Raw genomic sequence first — 18,338 nt, 5'->3', positions numbered from 1 at the left:
TGAACTCAATACTGTGAAGTAACCCACCTGCCAGCTGAATACTGCTGGTATTATATCATGGTACTTAGGACAGAAAAGCTGCACAGTGGAGCCCTGCTCCAATGTTATTGCCAGATCAGGAGATACCATTATTTTTTCTTTCTCCTTCATCCTAAATTTGTTTCAGCAAGAAATTGGACAAAGTACCTAAGGCTCTGTGCCCCCATGTGATTTTTAACATGCATCCTGACCTCTCTACACTGGTCAATGTGAGGAAGAAATTTGAACCACATATGATGCATTGTCATGTGATATCCAGGTAATATTATTATGACTTTCAGAAGGCTCATGGTTTTGTGGCAATCTTTCATTCTTTAAATGTATTCCTTGACAACTTTATACATGTATGTGATCCATTCAGTCCAGTCTCTTTCCTCTATTCTCTCTTATCTTTCTTTCACACCAATTTCTACCTGTTTTCAACCCAGTAAGGCCCCATCTCACTTCCGTATATTTTTGCTCCTATTCTTTCCTTGAGACCTGCTGAATATAACCAGGGGCACTTCTATGTATATAGGTGCAGTAGAATATAATTTAAAGATATGTTACATTTGTTTATGCTGTGGAACATTTTCTTTAATGATACAAAGATGTGTTGCGCTCTTTATGTTGCATTTGTTTAAGAACTCTGTGAAGCTGTGTTACTTTGTCTGTCTAAAACACCTGATTGAATACAAGTGATTCAGACACTGGAATGTGAACTATATGGAAAACTCTCTTTACTCAAAGTGCTAGGACTCCAGGCCATGAACATGTCATCGAAGTTCAAGCTACTTTCTAGCATGTGACACCCATACTAATTAAGTGGACAATAGTATTGAATTCCTCATACTAAAAAAGCCTAACCAACAAATGGAAGGATTATTTGAGTTAGATCTACACTAACATCTCCATCAGGTAGTACTTAAAATAAATCCTAATTTGTAAAACTGGAGATTATAATTTGTAGTACTTTCATTCTTCAATATATGTTACCTACAGTAATTGAAGAAAAAATAGTCAAGAAGTGAGGTGTATGCCTCAGTTGTAGTATGCTAGTGAGGTATACACAAGACTCTTGCCTTATTTTTACTACCACTAAAGACAAGGAAGCAGCTGAAGAAATGGGCTAATAGCTGTAATCTCACACTTTTCTTGAAGAGGACTCTATTCAGTTCCCAAACCCGTATCAAGCAGTTGTAACTCCGGTGCCAGGAGATCCACCACCCTGTTCTAGCCACCACAGACACCTGCACACACATAGGACACACTCACAACTCTCTCTCACACACACAATTAAAATAAATCTTACAAAAATAAACTGAGTAAGCAAACAACAAAAAAATAAAAAAAATAAAACACCTGATTGGTTTAATGAAGAGCTGAACAGCCAATAGTGAGGCAGGAGAAAGGATATGTGGGGCTGGAAGACAAATAGAATAAAAAGGAGGAGAAATCTAGGAAGAGAAGATGAATGAGTGAGAATAGGAGGAGAAGAGAACATCAGGGGCCAACTACTCAGCAACACAGCAAGCCATGGAGTAAGAGGAAAGGTATACAGAAATAAAAAAGATCAAAGCCTAGAGGCAAAAGGTAGATGGTATAATTTAAATTAAGAAAAGCTGTCTAGAAACAGTCAAGCTAAGGCTGGGCTTTCCCAAGTAATAATAGGTCTTTATGTGATTGTGATTTGTGTGTGTGTGTGTGTGTGTGTGTGTGTGTGTGTGTGTGTGTGTGTGAGCTGGGTGGCATGGTCCCAAAGAGAAAAAGAATAAAAAATAATAAAAAATAAAGCCCAACAGTTTGGTACTCAATGTAAGGCTCTTGACTATCCCTAGTACCTGAGAAAGCTGAAAACCAAAACCAAACCAAAACAAAAAGCCAAAGAGAATGTGGTTCCTTTACAAAGTGCTGTTTTATAACAGAACACTTAAACAGCTTTTTTTTTGTTTCATGCTAAATAGAAATAAAAAACTAAGTAAAAGTTATCTGTCACAGTGCAGGGCACCAGCATTCCATTACTGGGGAGCTGAATGTAGTACCTGTCACACACCTCAGACATGGCCATGAGCTTTAGGCTTGGCTTTCACAACCTGAGAAGTGGGTGGAGCCTGCTGCTAGAGCAGCTTAGAGGACCCAGCTGTAGTCTAGCAGTTTAAAGTTTTCTCACAAGGTCAAAAAGACTAGCAATATGCAGTAAAAGAGGCTCAGAAAGAAAAAAAGACGAAACTCTATGTTTCAGTGGGTTTTACAATGTATGTAGGCTTAAGAAATAAAAAATATGGACATAGACAGTCATAGAAAAAAGAGTTTTAGAAATAATAAAATCTTTAAAGAGACAGTAAAATATCAAAGAAAAACATTATGTAAGATGCAAAACACACAGGGAGTGTGGATCCCATGTAACATTGCGTAAGGCCTGGCATTCATAAGTAATAATAACTCGCCATGTGATTTATTTGAAAGCTGGGTGACAAGCCTCAAAGCGGTAAAAGAGTAAAAAAGAAAAAAAAACAAACAAACCCAATAACATACAGGTGAAAAGCTATGTATGAATAACATACAGGTGTTAAGCACGAGTGACTCCTCAGTGGTGGCATCAAAACAGGCAATGACTCCCTTGTCTCTAGTAGCTCCTGACTCTCTTGACTGTTGTTCACCCCTGTGGGCTGGGCAAGGCCTCCTTAGCCCCTCCCCCATCAAAGACTGAATATTTACTGGCTCAGGCTTGTTTAGGTCTTGTATAGTTAACAGCAGATGCTGTGAGTTTATAGGTGCCTAGGCCAAACCAACTCACCAACACACAGAACCCCTGGTTTTTGAAGCCCTCGTCTTGTCTCTGAGGCATTTTATTCTTTTAGTCCTGTCTTTTGCAATGTCCTCTGGTTTTTAGAGGGAATGATGGGGTTTCCTCTTTAATGTTGAGCCCTCACCAGTCACTGGTTTTCAGTATCGCGACTAGTCATGAATCTGTACTAACTGCTAGCCCAAACCTCAGTTTCTTTATCTCTTTAATGAAAACAATAATAATGATTACTGACTTTGAGTAACACATTAGTATAGCTTCAAGTGTATAAGAGTTCACTTAGTTTTTAGTTCCTTCTTATTAAGTTCTTTGAAGAAAGTTATGCCATTGCAAGTCCTGGATTCCTTTTCCTAGTCGCCAGTGTGTGCCATTTTCCCACCAAAATTTAACAAAACTGGCTCTGTGCATTGAGCATCCCATTTAAATGCAGTTGATGTCTGGGTTAGGGTAACTGGCACTGGCATGTTCCTACTCTAAGGATCAGCATATTGGAATGAAATATCTTAAAAAAACAGAATATAGTACATTCAGATATCATGGGTGTATCTCCATCCAAGAAGCATGTGAAATCAAGCCAGTATAGTGCTTACAGTTTTAAGAAAAGAAATGTATGAGAAGGCAATGGAATTGGAGTTTGCTGCCTGTGACTCTAAGTCAAATTCACTTACATAGCTCAGGAGAAGAATGCGCCTTGATCTATACAATATATAACTTCTTATGCTCATTTCAAAAATACATTATTCCAAAGGTTTCAGGTTTTCTGGTTGAGCATTTGAGTCTGCAGTAAGCTTTTGAAAAATTATTATAAGGGCTTCAAGATTCCCTTCCCCAGCATCTATCTGGCTTCAGGCTAGAAGATATAATTTCTTCCTGGATGTACTTTTATTGTCTGCAATGAGGGACTTCTAGGACTGTAACCTGAATGAAGTCCTTTATAAAGTTAGCTTGACTCGGGTGTTTAATTATATAACCAAAGCAGACTAATTCTGCTGTGTATGTACTGATAGCTTTTGGGTTTTGCCATTGCAAATACCACCTTGTGCAATCAAATCTACATAACCTTGCTTAGCTTTTACCCATATTAAATACCCGATTTTTGCTCCTTTACTAAAAAGTTTTTCTTGAGCCAGTTAAGCAATGGTTTGTTCTTCCTAGAGCCATCTTGGGTGGTGAGATGGCTCCGTAGTATTTGTTTATTGACAGTCCCATCTTGACATAGAAGTCACGTTGGATTCTTCTGTGAAATTCACTTCATGGCACTTGGTTAATGCTTGGTGACTGGTTGCATAAATATTTTCAAAGGTTTTTTTTTTTTTTTTTTTTTTTTTTTTTTTTTTTTTTTTTTTTTTTTTTTTGGTTTTTCGAGACAGGGTTTCTCTGCGGCTTTGGAGCCTGTCCTGGAACTAGCTCTTGTAGACCAGGCTGGTCTCGAACTCACAGAGATCCGCCTGCCTCTGCCTCCCGAGAAGAAAAATGTAAAATAGAGACACTTAGGAAAAGAGAAGAATTTACACACTAATTATTGAATGTGGCACACTCATAAATCTATACACTTAAGTTAGAAAACATTCATAGTACTATGTAGGAGGAATCATTTCCATTTGACAGAGCAAGGACTGAAAATTAGCAAGTATTGTCATTGTATACAAAAACAGAAATCCTGGTTTATTCCGAAGTTACTTTTAAGCCTGTGGGATCCTAAACGTTTTATCTTTTGTTCTTTTCTCTCTTGTTTCTGGGTGAGAGGTGAGAGCCTGTAGTTCATCTGTTGCTGGTTAAGCACTGTCTGGAAACTTTTCCTTTTGTAATTGGTCTGTTCAGTGGTAGAGGACGTTCAGACATCACCGAAACACCAGACCTGTCTCTACTCATCAACTTTCAGGTTAATTCCAGCATAAAGAATATCAGACTGTTGGTCATAGAGTGCTTACCATCAAGTGGAGCAAATGTGTGTTGTTGGCAAATGTTAGACATAACACCATTTTAAGGTGTATACTAGGCAAGCTTTGATATATAGACATATCTGGAACGAAACCATCACCACCACTGTGTCGGACCCCAAAGTCTCCTTGTGTCCTTGGTACAACCTCCAGAAGAAAGAGCTAGTGAAACATCTCTTCTTTACAACAGAGATGGCGAAACAAATGCCATTGACAGTTGTCTCATAATAGGAGAAAAAATTGATCTTTTCTCATTCACTAAGTGCTGCCAACCAGGGTGTGTTTATAGATACTTTTCACCTAGTTGAGGATATTCCTTCTATACCTAATTAAACATATCAGAGTTAAATGTTGGGAATTTTAGGAAACATTTTTTAGATAATAAATAGATTTATGTGTTACTCTGTTAACATAGTGAATTACTGTCAAGAAATAAACTTTTATTATTTTTTATTTATTTATTATTTATTATTTATTAGTTAGCTAACTAATTTGAGACAGGGCCTCCTGTAACCCAAACTGGGCCTAAATCACCATGTAGCTACCTGTGACCCTGAACTTCTGACCCCACTGCTTCTACCTCCTTTGTGCTAGGATTATAGGTAGGTATGTATGACTGTGCTGCATCTCGATCTAACTTAAGCTTCTATGGATATAGAAGTAGTCTATTCCAATACTATTCTATTCAAATAGTATTCTATTCAAATACTAAAATTTATTTCTGTCAAATTCTAAATCAATGCAAATCCAAGTGCTAGAAACTAAACTTGATGAAAAGGCAGCGCAGGTGTCACAGGTGTCACCTAGAGTTGCCAGGCACCCAACTCAAGTCCATTCTATCCCACGGCGCAGGCACCCAACTCAAGTCCATCCTGTCCCACGGTGCAGGCAAACCACATGGCCTTTGGAGCTGGTTTTTTTTCCAGTTTATTTATTTTTTATTAAAAATTGCCATCTCCTCCCCTCCTCCTCCCCCTCCCCTCCCCTCCCCTCCACCCATACCCCCACTCCCTTCCTCTCCAGGCCAAAGAGCCATCAGGGTTCTCTACACTATGTTGAGTCCAAGGTCCTCCCAACTCCAGGAAGGTGACGGTTCTGCGGTTTAGTCAGTTTTAAACAGATCCATGCAGTCACCCCTCCCCCCAAAAAAAACCAAAAACAAAACCTCATAGTTTCCTTGTCTCTGCCTAAATTTGTCTCTAGGAAAGTATGTTTCTCTTCTTCCAACACTAGCAGCCGTTGGCTTATTCTATGTGCTTTTAATAGAAATAAAATCTTATTTCCTAATTATCACAAGTTATGCCTTTCAGTAACTACTTTGGTATGTCGAATGTCTTTTCTCTATTGATTCATACAACATGTAATCCCTTAAGAGTGGCTTCATCTCCCTCACCCCATTCTTTTTCTGTGTAGCACTCATTGGTCTGGAACTCACCATGTAGCCCAGGTTGGCCACATATAGAGATCCTCCTATCTCTGCCTCCCAAGTATTGGGATTGTAGATGTGTACTCCCACATCTGGCTCAGGAAAGGCTTCGATTATCCAATACGTGTATTTATGGATTCTTGACATTATACTTTGTATAAATAGCCTGGAGTTCATTTCCCACTAATTACTTGAAAGGAAAAGACATTAAGCTATCGAGAATCTATTTAACAACCTAAAGTGGACCAGGTATCTTAGTGGTGAAATGAAGATGCTATCTCTGGTTTTCTGTAGTTGCAAAAACCACAATTTCCTATCAGCATGTAAAACAGACAAAGTGTGATCTCAACCAATAGATGATGGTATTTTTTTTATAGAATCTGGAGTAAGCTGTCTGAGGGCCACATCCTTGCCATTTCTATCCATATCCTCTTGTCATTTCTGACTATTTGGTAAGGTCACAAGTGTTTCATTAAGCTCTTTCTCTGCAAGGTATGGCTGAAGTATACAGTATCAGTGTGCATGGTGTATATACAGTAAGAGTGATGGAGTTACATAGAAATACGGTCAGTGAACTTACATTCAATGAATAAGTTCTGGTATTCTCCACACTGAGGGTAATTTCAGTTCAGGTCTCATTGACTAGCTACTCTAACAAAACAGACATATCAACTAAGCAGGGGATCCAGAAGAAGAGGATCCAGAGAGAGAGAGAGAGAGAGAGAGAGAGAGAGAGAGAGAGAGAGAGAGAGAGAGAGAGAGTTTAGATAATGATAACAATAAAGGTGCGAGCAACCTCATTTTCTTAGCCATAATTCTTAAGGTTATTACTAAGCTTTTGGAGGTATAGAAAATAAATAGTATGTTCCCTTGTATGTTGTATGCACTTGCATATACATTATGTATAGTTATGCATACCACAGGCTGTCTATCATCAGTTCATAAAGGAGCCAGCTCATGCCTTAGTGGTCCCGAGGAAAAGAAAAGGTTCCCTATATACTTCTTTTTTTTTTTTTTTTTTTGAAGTTCCCAGTCAGTATTTATTTATTTATTTATTTATTTATTTATTCATTCATTCATTCATTCATTTATTTATTTGCTATTTTTTTTGTGATTTTTTTTTATTTAAAAAGTTTCCATCTCCTCCCCTCTTCCTCCCCCTTCCCTCCCCTCCCCTCCCTCATACCCTCCCTCCCTCCCTTTTCAGGCCAAGGAGCCATCGGGGTTCCCTACTCTATGTTAAGACCAAGGTCCTCCCAACTCCCCCCAGGTCCAGTGCCCTATACACTTCTGAACATTGGTGCGTATATCTGCGAAGAAGTGCTGTGTAATCACAGAATTGGAGCAATCATGGAAGTGTTTTCAGAGTAGCCATCCTTGAGCCCCGAGGAGGAGCTCTGGGGTATTTGGGAAAACGGGCGTTGACAGCATGAGGGGGTAGCTCAGTGAAGTAGAATAAGGTAGAAGAGACCACTTATTAGATACTAATATATTGATTTAGTTAGTGAAAGCACTGATTATACTGTTTATTTGTCAAACATGACTTCATCTTGCTACCTGGAAGAGAAAAGCCAAAGAGATTAAAAAGTCTAAATCCCAAGGTGGTTGTTGCCTTCAGCAATCTGATTACAAAAGTGTACACCTGTCAACTGTGCCTCTGAAAAACAAAAGAAAAAAAACCCAAACTACCTGCCCTGGAAAGTTACGCTTGCTTGCTTGGCTGCTGGCTTGCTTGCTCACCCGACTTTGTAGTTTTAGAGTAGAGAATGAGAACGCAAACTGGACTGGAACCTAAGACTTTCAGGAGCACCCCTGCCACCAGTGACTACATTTTCTCTCTTCCACTCTCACTGATGGTGGAGTGCTGAATCCAGAGAGATTCCTGTAACAGTGAAAAGTAAAGTTCCCTACCCCAAGGCAACAGGGAGCAAACTGCTAGGCAAAAGCAGCTGAAACTCACAACAAACACCGTCAGGCACTCATTCACAGCAAATGTCAGACTCCAGACACCAACTGCTAATGTGTTAGAAAACGTTGATTAGGGATTACGGAAGCTGCCGATGAGTTTTATGGTACCATTATTTAAGAACATCAGAAGTGAGTTAATTCTAATTCCACGAGCATGTTATGTTTGTCTTGTAGGTTTCAAATCTGAGAAAGTCAGCATTTATATTTAGATGGGAGATGTACTTATGTTGAATACATTATCAAAGAAGAAAGCAACTTAATGAATATAAGCATCCACTTTGTCTGTCTGTACCGCACTTATTTGAAAGTGATTTCTCTCCTGTGCAAAATTAAAGTCACTCTGTGCTGGTTTGTTTTTGTCAGCTTGACACCAAATTGAGTCACCTGGGGAAGAAGGAACCTCAGTTGAGGAATCGCTTCCATAAGACTTGTCAGGTCAAGACTTTGGGGAATTTATCTTAATTAATTGATTGGTGCTGGATGGCCTAGTTAGTCCACTCTGTGGGTAGTGCCATTTCTGGGAAGGTGGTCATGGGTTGTATAAGAAAGCAGACTAAGTAAGCCATGATTCAATCAACAAGTAGCATCGGAAAAGCCCTCTGTGGCTTCTCATAACCAAATATTATTTCTTGTTTGTTTTTGTAGCCATCGTCTCAATCATTTACGAATCAAAATAATGCCCCAATTACTTATACCTTGGTTAGTGTGGGGATGTGGAGGATACAATGGATCCCTGTCCTTAGTGGGCACCAAACCTGTGAGGGGCAAGAAAACCCTGTCAGCCATTAGAGTAATGCTGACAAAGGACCTCACAGCCCCTAGAGCAAACAGAACAAGGTATCTAAATTAAACTGGAGTGAGGGTATGCTTTCCGAAAGAGCAGACTTTAGAAAAGGGGTTTAAAGGAAAGTCTGAATTCACTCAAGAACGGGGATGAGAAGGTAAGCAAGTCTTAGGTATTTTAGAAACTGTGTTATTGAAATTACTGGCTGAGTAGATGGTATATTGAAGACTAAGCCTCTCTTAGGAGAGGAAGGCAGAGTGGAAGCAATAACGAAAATAACAATAGGCCCAGAGTCAAGAAGCTTGAACTCTAATCTATCCTGGAAACTAAGAGTAGCCAAGACCACCAGCAACATGGGATCTTAGTGCCTACAAGCAGTTCTTCAGTCCCGGCTGAAGAGCATCTTTAACCAAGTTTCATTGGTTATTGTTAAACATTTCTCTCATGCCAGATAGGCACAGTATTTTCTTCCTTTGGTGCATCACTTGACTGGAGCACCCCCTTGGGAAATTCCTCATTGCTAGAGAAAAGAAGAGTCTTAGAAAGGGGAGGTGATTGAACAACAGATACAGTGCTCTGATCTCCCAGGGAAATAGTATAAAAAGGACAGAAACTGACAGCTGGGTGCAGATTCAAATCTGAACTACCTTTCATACCCTTGAGAAATGTATGCAAACTTTTTGAGTTTCAGTCCCCTGTGATATAAAATAGCTAATGATGACTTCTTCAATAGACATACTTGATGCAGAAAAATGTGAAATGCCTCTTGCTTATAGGGCCTAGTTGGCATTAGCTTCTGAAACCTCAGCAATCTTTTTTCTAGATGCCCTTTTGAATGGCGGAGTACATATTACAGGTGTCTTTCTTTGAGTTTGTTTGGTCCATAGAACATCCGGTCCTTCTGGTTCCAAGATCCAGGGCCATTTTGTCTGTAGGGAGTTCTGAAAATTCTCAGAGCAGCAAGCCTCCTGTGAGTTTCTGGAGTTAGAGGAGGTGGCAAGAATATGTGTTTCTTATTGAGAACTCTGGATGAATGTTTCAAAGTTAGCACAGTTAGCATCTACCAGCATATCTGCAGTGGAAGGACAAACTCATCAGAAGCTGAACGCTGGTCATTGATGATGACAGTGTTGTGGAGTGGGCAGTATGTAGAGGGTGGACTTCACTGAGGACATGGAGGCAGAGGCAGGTTTCTGAAATCAATTTTTCTTAAAATCAACTCACCCAAATGAAGTCATTATAAAACTAACCAAGGATAACAGCTCCATCAATCAAATCTTTTGCCTTCATAGTTGAGTGAATTTTTTCTTCCTTTTATAACCCAAACTGAGAAAGTCATTTAATTTCCCAGTTAGAGAAAAAGGAGTCTTTTCCTTCGCCCCTTGCTCCTCACCTCTTTTGAGCAGCTCACCCCTTTTTACTGCTAAGCACCATCATTCATATCGCTAGTATTGAAAGTTATTCAAGGCTGGGGTGGGGTGGAGATTGGAGATATAATGATGAGGATCATGCTTTTTATGCAAGGAACTAATCAAATTTTAGGAAGATGCACCAATGTACTACTGTAGGGCTTCAAGGCAGGAGGTTAAAATAAGCTGTCCTTCCCTGTGGTTCAAGAACCTCATGGTTAGCAAAGAATGAGTTTTCAGGGCTTTAGGGGGAAGAGTTCAAAGAAGGAAACGGGGGACCCTACTGTGTAGCAGCAGGGAAGATACCAGTCTCATGTTAGGATTATTCCCTTTTGAAAAATTGCAGTATCACCCTAATAGCTATAGTGTATTCATTTTTTGGTCTCATTTTGGGAAGAAATGAAGTTATTATGGAAGAGATCTGCCTTGAAAAGGATATCTGATGAGATGGGTTGATTACGGCAGATGAATTACATTTGCCTTATTGCGTTTCACAAAGCCCAATATACACAGGAAAATTCATATGAGACCAAGTCAGGGTTAGCCACATGCTAGCATCTTGCACACAATTGTCAGAAATGCAGACAGGCACGTGAATGTTTTTTCCAGCTAATATTTCTCTGAGTATTTAGGATTTTCAAAGTGTAGGTGGAACAAACAAGTATTTTTTTACAATATAGGGAAATCGAATAAACTCTTAATTCAGGGCCTTCCTGTTTAAACTGAAGCACCAGAGGCTTAACATTGTGTGAGTTGTTCAAAGTCATGAGGGTGATCAGAGCTATAGGCTGCTTATGAGATCATGTCTTCAGATTCAGCAGTGGTCTTCATACGCTGAATGCCATAGTTTCTAAATACTGCATGACTTACAGATGAAAGCAAGAATTTGGGGAGTGTGAACTGAGAAGGAATCGAGTATTTGTGCTCAGCAAATGGGTACTGAAAACAATACTTTAAAGCTATCACTAATTCAATCTCATCTGACTATGTAAATTTCAGTCTACAGATGCAGATGTTGTAGCTCAAAGAAGTTAACTTGGCTAAGCCAGCAAGGGATAGGACAGTGACACTGGAACCAGCATTATTTCAACAAAGCCCTGATTGTCACAGGCTAGTTAATATTCTAGCAGAAGGGCTCAAGGAAGTATCTAATTTCTTGTGTTGAAATAGGAATTAAGGAGAACTAAAGTGTACCCTTAATCTAATGCTGTTTAGAATCCCTGAGCAATATGTATGAGTTTCTACTTGAGTGGCTGCAGACATGAAGGACTAACTCCCTTAAAAGATAAATAACCATTGTACATACGAGGTATGAAATTTCCCCATACTTGATTATTAGTCTAGTCTTATACTATGCATTCTCTAGTTCCTTCCGTTATGTGCTTTACACTCAAACATTTATTTGTTTATCTAAAAGTGTATTGAATTGTATCTACTAATATTAGGCACTTCAGTCTCCTGAGAATAAAATACTAAAATGGTACCACTGATATCATCTTTTGCCTGTATGTTTGTGTGTGTGAATATGAGTGTACACATGCCCTGCTGTGCATGTAGAAGTTGGAAGACATATAATTTGATCATTGCCTTCCTCCCATCTTCTTGGAGATAGAATCTCTTTGTGTTTGCTACTGCTTATGCCAGTTTGGCTGATCCAAAATTTTCCGGGTCTTTCCTTGTTTCTACCTCCTGTCTCACCATAGCAACACTGTAATTATAGATGCATATGCTTTAATCACTGGGAAATTTTCCCCAGCCCATTATTGTCTTCATAGGATTTATGCTGTTTAAGTCAAGTATTTGGGTATAACTCATATTTGAATAAAAATAATCAGGGACATGAATATCAGAATATATAGAAAGGGTAACCTGAACTTTAAAATATGGTTTGCACACGTATATAATAAAATGTTTATACAGGCCACTGACATTCCTCTGAGAATCTTTTAGAAGATGATGTGTGGGAAGAATTTTTCCTGTGAAAGAACAAAAAAACCTTGCTTAGAGCTGGCACAGGTTTTTGAAACATCAAAGCCCATTCTTATGGATACACATTCTCATACACAGAAAACCTATAAAAAATGGGAGCCATAATATACAAGTAAAGTTTCTATAAGGGAAAATAATGTTCAACAAAGAATTGTGAGAAACGGAAACCTCCTAAAATACCATTGAGTTCATTCTGTGCTGGCCATGGGGCCTGCTCGTTTTAGTGTGGTTGGTATAACCAGTGAGACTCCTTTTGCATCAGTGAGACTCTCCAATATTTCCTTTGAGAGTGTTTATCAGTTGGAGATAGCTTCTGGGTTAGTGATGGGGGCAAGTGTCCACTTTCATGCTTAATGCTAGGACCCCAGCTGGCTTAGACATGTACAGGCGGTGTGCATGCTGCCACAGATCTCTGTGAGATCTTATGTGCTTTAGTCCTTGGTGTCTAGAATGGTAGTGGTGTCACTGAGGTGGCCTGAGATATTATCCTATAATACTGCTGACCAGAATTTCATCAGCTGCAGTCATTGTTGCCTGCCTAATTTCATGTTCTGCACCAAGGTTGATAAGCTTTTCATCTCTTTCAAGGGCAACTAATACCTTGTTTCTCCCATCTTCATTTTCATCAGCTAGTTTACATCTCTTTGGAATTACCTAGGGAGTTCCCTGACCACTCACTCTTCCCAATACCAACAAGAGCTAACTACAGTCTGTTGTTTTATATAGAAAAGAACAATATATATTGGCAATGTTGAATTCCAAGACAAAGTTACAATGTTGTTTTTAAGACCATGCTAACCATTTGTTCATTTCTAGCTCTGTGCATGAGGTAGAGACACATGCACTGGACCAAGGACTTGGTCAGAATTAAAGTTCAGATGTCTCTATCTGTTCTGTTTCTATGAGAAGTGAGGCATAATAACTAAGAAAAAGGTAAGAAAACGTGTTCTTTTCGTCTTTCTTTTTAACTATTTATTATTTTTTTATTGAGCTCTACATTTTTCTCTGTTCTTCTCCCTTCCTCTTCCCTCCCAAGGTCCCCATGATCCCAGTTTACTCAGGAAATCTTGTCTTTTTCTACTTCGCATATATATTAGATCTATGTATGTCTCTCCTCTATAAAGAAACAAATTGACCTATGGCAAGTACTAAATGACTGCAGTGTGAGAGACTTGTCAAACAAACCTACAAAAAGAGAATCCATCTTTTCACATTTTTATAAGGAAAATAAATTTCAGACTTCTTTATAAAACCTATGAATACCAACTTGGTACATGACCATGAATTCTCCAAGCAACTCTAAAGGAAATATAGCCCTAACCATCTCAGGTATGAAACTAATATATTGGAACACTCATCCCTCAGCTGAGGGTCCACATGACTTTCAGTTTTGTGTTTGTGGCACTGGAGAAATAGGAGAAACTGTAAAGACTCATGCAAATATCCTTAATTAAGGTCAATTTGTATTTGAGGTGGTGTCATGATTTCATGTGATATGGGCCAAAAGAAATTAAATAGGATACAAAATACATTGCAGTTTTTCTTTTTATCATATTTTATCTTTTTATTCATTTTACTTACCAACCATGGTTTTCCCTCTTTCCCCTCTTACTCCCCAACTCTCCCCAACCCACTCCCATCCAATTCTCAGAAAGGGTAAGGCCTCCCATTGGGACTCAACCAAACCTTGGCACATTCAGTTGAGGCAAGATCATCCCCCCCGCACACACACCCCACATCAAGACTGGGTGAACCGGGCCCTCTGCATGTGGGTGACCATTGTGTAGCCGGATCGGTCTGTGGGACCCTGGCAGTGGGACGAGGATCTATCCCTAGAATATGAGCGGACTCTTTGAAATCAGTTCCATATAGTGGAATGCCTTGCAGCTTTTCTTTAATTGATTGGTTCTTTAATTCAACAAAAAAGTGACCGAATGTTTTCCAGGTTTAATATTCTATGTGCATTGGTCATGAAAACATGGACCCCACATTATGAAATATTGTAGTGAAAGGACAGCAGCACATATATGGGACAGAATGATAGCTTTTAATTAACTTTTAGGAGAAATATACTTCTTTTGGAATTGGCTAAGAGATATATGAGTGGCTTCTCTCTGTGCTTCTCTATACTACATCTTTGCCTCTGCCATATAGCCTGGGTTTGCTTTAAAGGTATAGAAACAAGCTTTCCATTACTACAGCAAGTATCTGAGGCAGCCGATTGTAAAAGATAAAAATTCACTTGGCTTATGAATTTAGAGGCTTTATTCCATGATAAGGTAGACACTTTGAATCTCTGGTCAGTGCATTAAAACATGATAGGGGTATTCAAAATGCTCACTTTTAGAGCACAAAATACTCATTTCCTGCCTATAATGCAAAAGAATGGAAGAGGAAGAGACAAATGTCTACAGTCTCCTTCAAGAGGACATTCCCAATGGTTTGAAGACCAACCCAATTCCTCAGTAAACATCCTGTTTCCACTACCCCAATAGCAGCACTTTGAAAAACAAGTCTACTGTATATGAGTGGAATTTAAGATCCAAACTGCAGCAAAGCACAAACAAAATGATTTAGATTAATATGTTGTTTTAAATATTTATGCATTTACTTTTACACCATTGTGATTACATTGTTGAAGAATAGTTTTAGAATAGAACTGTAAAAATATTGTGACTTTTATTTCTTGATTTCCAAGATAATAACAGATATATAAATGTACTTCCATGTTAACCAGATGAAGCTGTCTATGAGTTATCCACGGAGTCTTAGCCCATTGACTTCCTCCCCCAGTCTTCTCCGTGGAATATCTATGACATACAGGGCCACAGTAAAGAGTTAGCTATTGTGTCTATTATTTTATACAACCATTCCTTTTTTTCATGGTGTCCAGGGTCCAGAAATTTGATACTCTCCAGGGATAGGAGCTTCTTCAAAGGATGCTGTTGCTTCAGGAATTCATTTACTGCAGTGTAACAAGCTCACAACAAAACCAGGAGGTAAATAGAAGTGAGAACATTTCATCATATTTTTCTTTCGGGAAGACTCTTAGGGATTGATTGAACCTACAGCCTCCTATATACTAGATGAGATTTTTCCATTTTGTTCTGAGTTACATTCCTTGAACCCATCTAGTTCTTCTCTTGTGGATTTCTGTGAGAAGAAAGTGTCCTTTGCTGCCTTTTAAAGAGCACTGAATGCCAAGCAAATTCATCCAACAGCAAAAGCCCATTTCTTTCTAAGATCTGAGGAAAGGTGTCTGGTCTGAGTCAGGCATCATGTGACTTCTCACATTTCCTTGTCCTAATTCACCTATCTTTTTCATCGTAAGGTTTTTGTCCTTTAGACAGAGCACCCTCATGTCACATCTTTTGCCCATGTATTTGCTTGGGGGATTTGACTAAAATGTGATCCTACCCTGCAGGACATTGAAACTACATTACTTCTTGGCTAAAAGCAAAAAGCATCCATGGCTGATAGTAAAATGTTGTATTTCCCCTGTGGATAATTGATATTGATATTGGCTTATTAGCATTAGAGAGTAAGACATCAGGACAACAAGATGTTACACTCTTTAATTGGTAAAACCACAGAGTGGACTGACTATGTTTGGTAGCACCAGAGGCATATGTCTAAACTTAAGGAATGATCTGGAAACAAACAAGGATTCCATGATGGTTCATTCTGTGTGTCAGCTTGACTGGGTTAAGGAATTGCTACATAGGTAATAGAGTATCATTCTGTATACACCTATGAAGGTGTTTCTAGAGAAGATTGTATGAGTCAGTGAGCTGGGAGGAAAGTTGTCTTTGTAGATCTTTACTGTCAAAGATGTGCCGATTTTAGAAGGTATAGAACCTGATACCTGGGAGGATAACACTTGACTAAATAAATCTGACAGTTTGAATTCTATCAAGTCTCAGATAAGGCCTGACCAACATTCATAGAAAAATACCAGTGCTAAAGAAGACCAGGAATGGCCTAACATGCATCGAGAGAGAGAGAGAGAGAGAGAGAGAGAGAGAGAGAGAGAGAGAGAGAGAGAGAGAGAGAGAGAGAGTTACAGAGTTGCAAACAAGTTACTTCATAAGTTCTTGGGTTCTCAGAAATTATACAGAAGACAGATATTTAGAAACCCAGCAGCTATAAATTCTCCTTAAATTGATGACTTGTGAGATGATGAAGTAGTCTTGGGGGTAAACAGAAAGTTCCTACTGGCTAGTAATCTGGTCTAGAACTCGGTGTTGCACACTGCACAGGAGGTGTTATACAGCCTCCTGCTTTTTCAGATAATAACCGGTATCTTCTGCAGGTTGCCATGGGGACATTTATCAAATCTGAGACAGATGTTGTATCTCCTAGGTTGTGTGAATGATGGGCATGGGAGAAATAAGCTCAGTGGTTCTCTGGAGAGCAGCATCCTTTCTTCTAGTTTAAAATGGCTTTATAACTTTGGTTTTAAATCACAGAATAAATTGCTGGTAGATACTTCATTTTCCTTCCAGTTCCAAACCTAATAGAGATTCTGTTCTTGTAGTATAGAGCTTATGTAATCCAGATATTATCTTTCCTGAATGAATGTACTATAATTGTATGAACACATTGAAAACAGAGAGTCTGCCCTGGCTGTTACAAGAGGATTTGAGACACTATTTCTGGCTTAAAGTTAGAAGGAATCCTGTGACAAAAATCTGAGGAGCTTCAAAAAGCTGAAAAACTCCATAATGCAGACATAAAGCAAGTAGAGATTCATTTCTACAGCTTCAAGAAGTAGAATGTTGTTGACAACATTATCTTAGAAATCATGTTAGAATTCCCTGAGCTCCAAATATAAATGTACTGGTGTTTTAATTTTAGCACATGTGTAAATCATAGCTTTGAACTATTAAATAATTAGTGGATGGATCCATGAGATAGAATTAAAAATATATATTTTATATATTATAAATACTAGTAATAATGTATTGGCAATTATATATGATGTATTATATACATCAGAAATTATAATATATATTATTAATAATATGCAAATATTCAGAATATATTCATACAGATACATATATGTGTGTGTTTATGAATACATTTGACTTCTAAGATTATTGGTACAATTTAATGACATACAGATGATAGAATGTCAATGCTACAATAAGTGCTATTTGTAGTCAGCTCCCTAATAATGGCATGAAGACTTATTATTAATTATAAAATTATCATATTATTAATTATGACCTTAGCCTAGATTTGTTCCCAACTGCACTTAAAGATTAAATTAACCCAATTTACATTAATTTACATTCTACCATGTGGTTTGTTACCTCTCCTCTGTACCGTATGTCCGATTCCTCCACATCTTGTTGGCAAATTCCTTGCCTCTCAAAGGCTTTCTCAAGATCCTCTTTCTCCCCAGAAGTCCCGCCTATGCTCTCCTGCTTAGCTATTGGCCCATCAGCTATCTCACCTGCCTAAGATATCTTCTGATATTAAACCAAACCAGAAAATAAGTTACACAAGAGTAATATTCACACAGTGTGACCAAATATCCTGAACAGCAATTTCTTATTACACAGAAAAATCAATTGCAACAAGCCCCTCAGAAAAAGAGGAATTGCCTATGATAGAGATTGTGACTTACAGGGCTTGTATCACAGATATCTCTAGGAGTAACTGTGATGACTGCTTGAATGTGCACATTATGGTTACAGGTAATAACCCAGTTGTAAATCAGAGTGGAAACCAAAAGATCTAGGGTCACAATTGAGAGTGTCAGAAAGATAGGATTGAGAGTCCCACAAAGTATGACCTGTATTTGTTTGAGAAATCTACAGAATGGCATTGGTGCCAAGCTTTAGCTTTGGTTAAAGGTACAGTAACTTTCCAAATATATATTCCAAGGTGAGATTGGTGGGCTTGACCCTTAAAGTCACCAGAGATGCCCAGTGAATCAGAGTTTATTCATATTTCAGTGTCAGCTACTGAGAAGTAAATGCATCTGAGTTTG

The sequence above is a fragment of the Arvicola amphibius genome, chromosome 6 (assembly GCF_903992535.2).
Source record: "Arvicola amphibius chromosome 6, mArvAmp1.2, whole genome shotgun sequence".
In the NCBI taxonomy this organism is placed as follows: Eukaryota; Metazoa; Chordata; class Mammalia; order Rodentia; family Cricetidae; genus Arvicola; species Arvicola amphibius.
Note: the sequence above shows the minus strand (reverse complement) of the source record.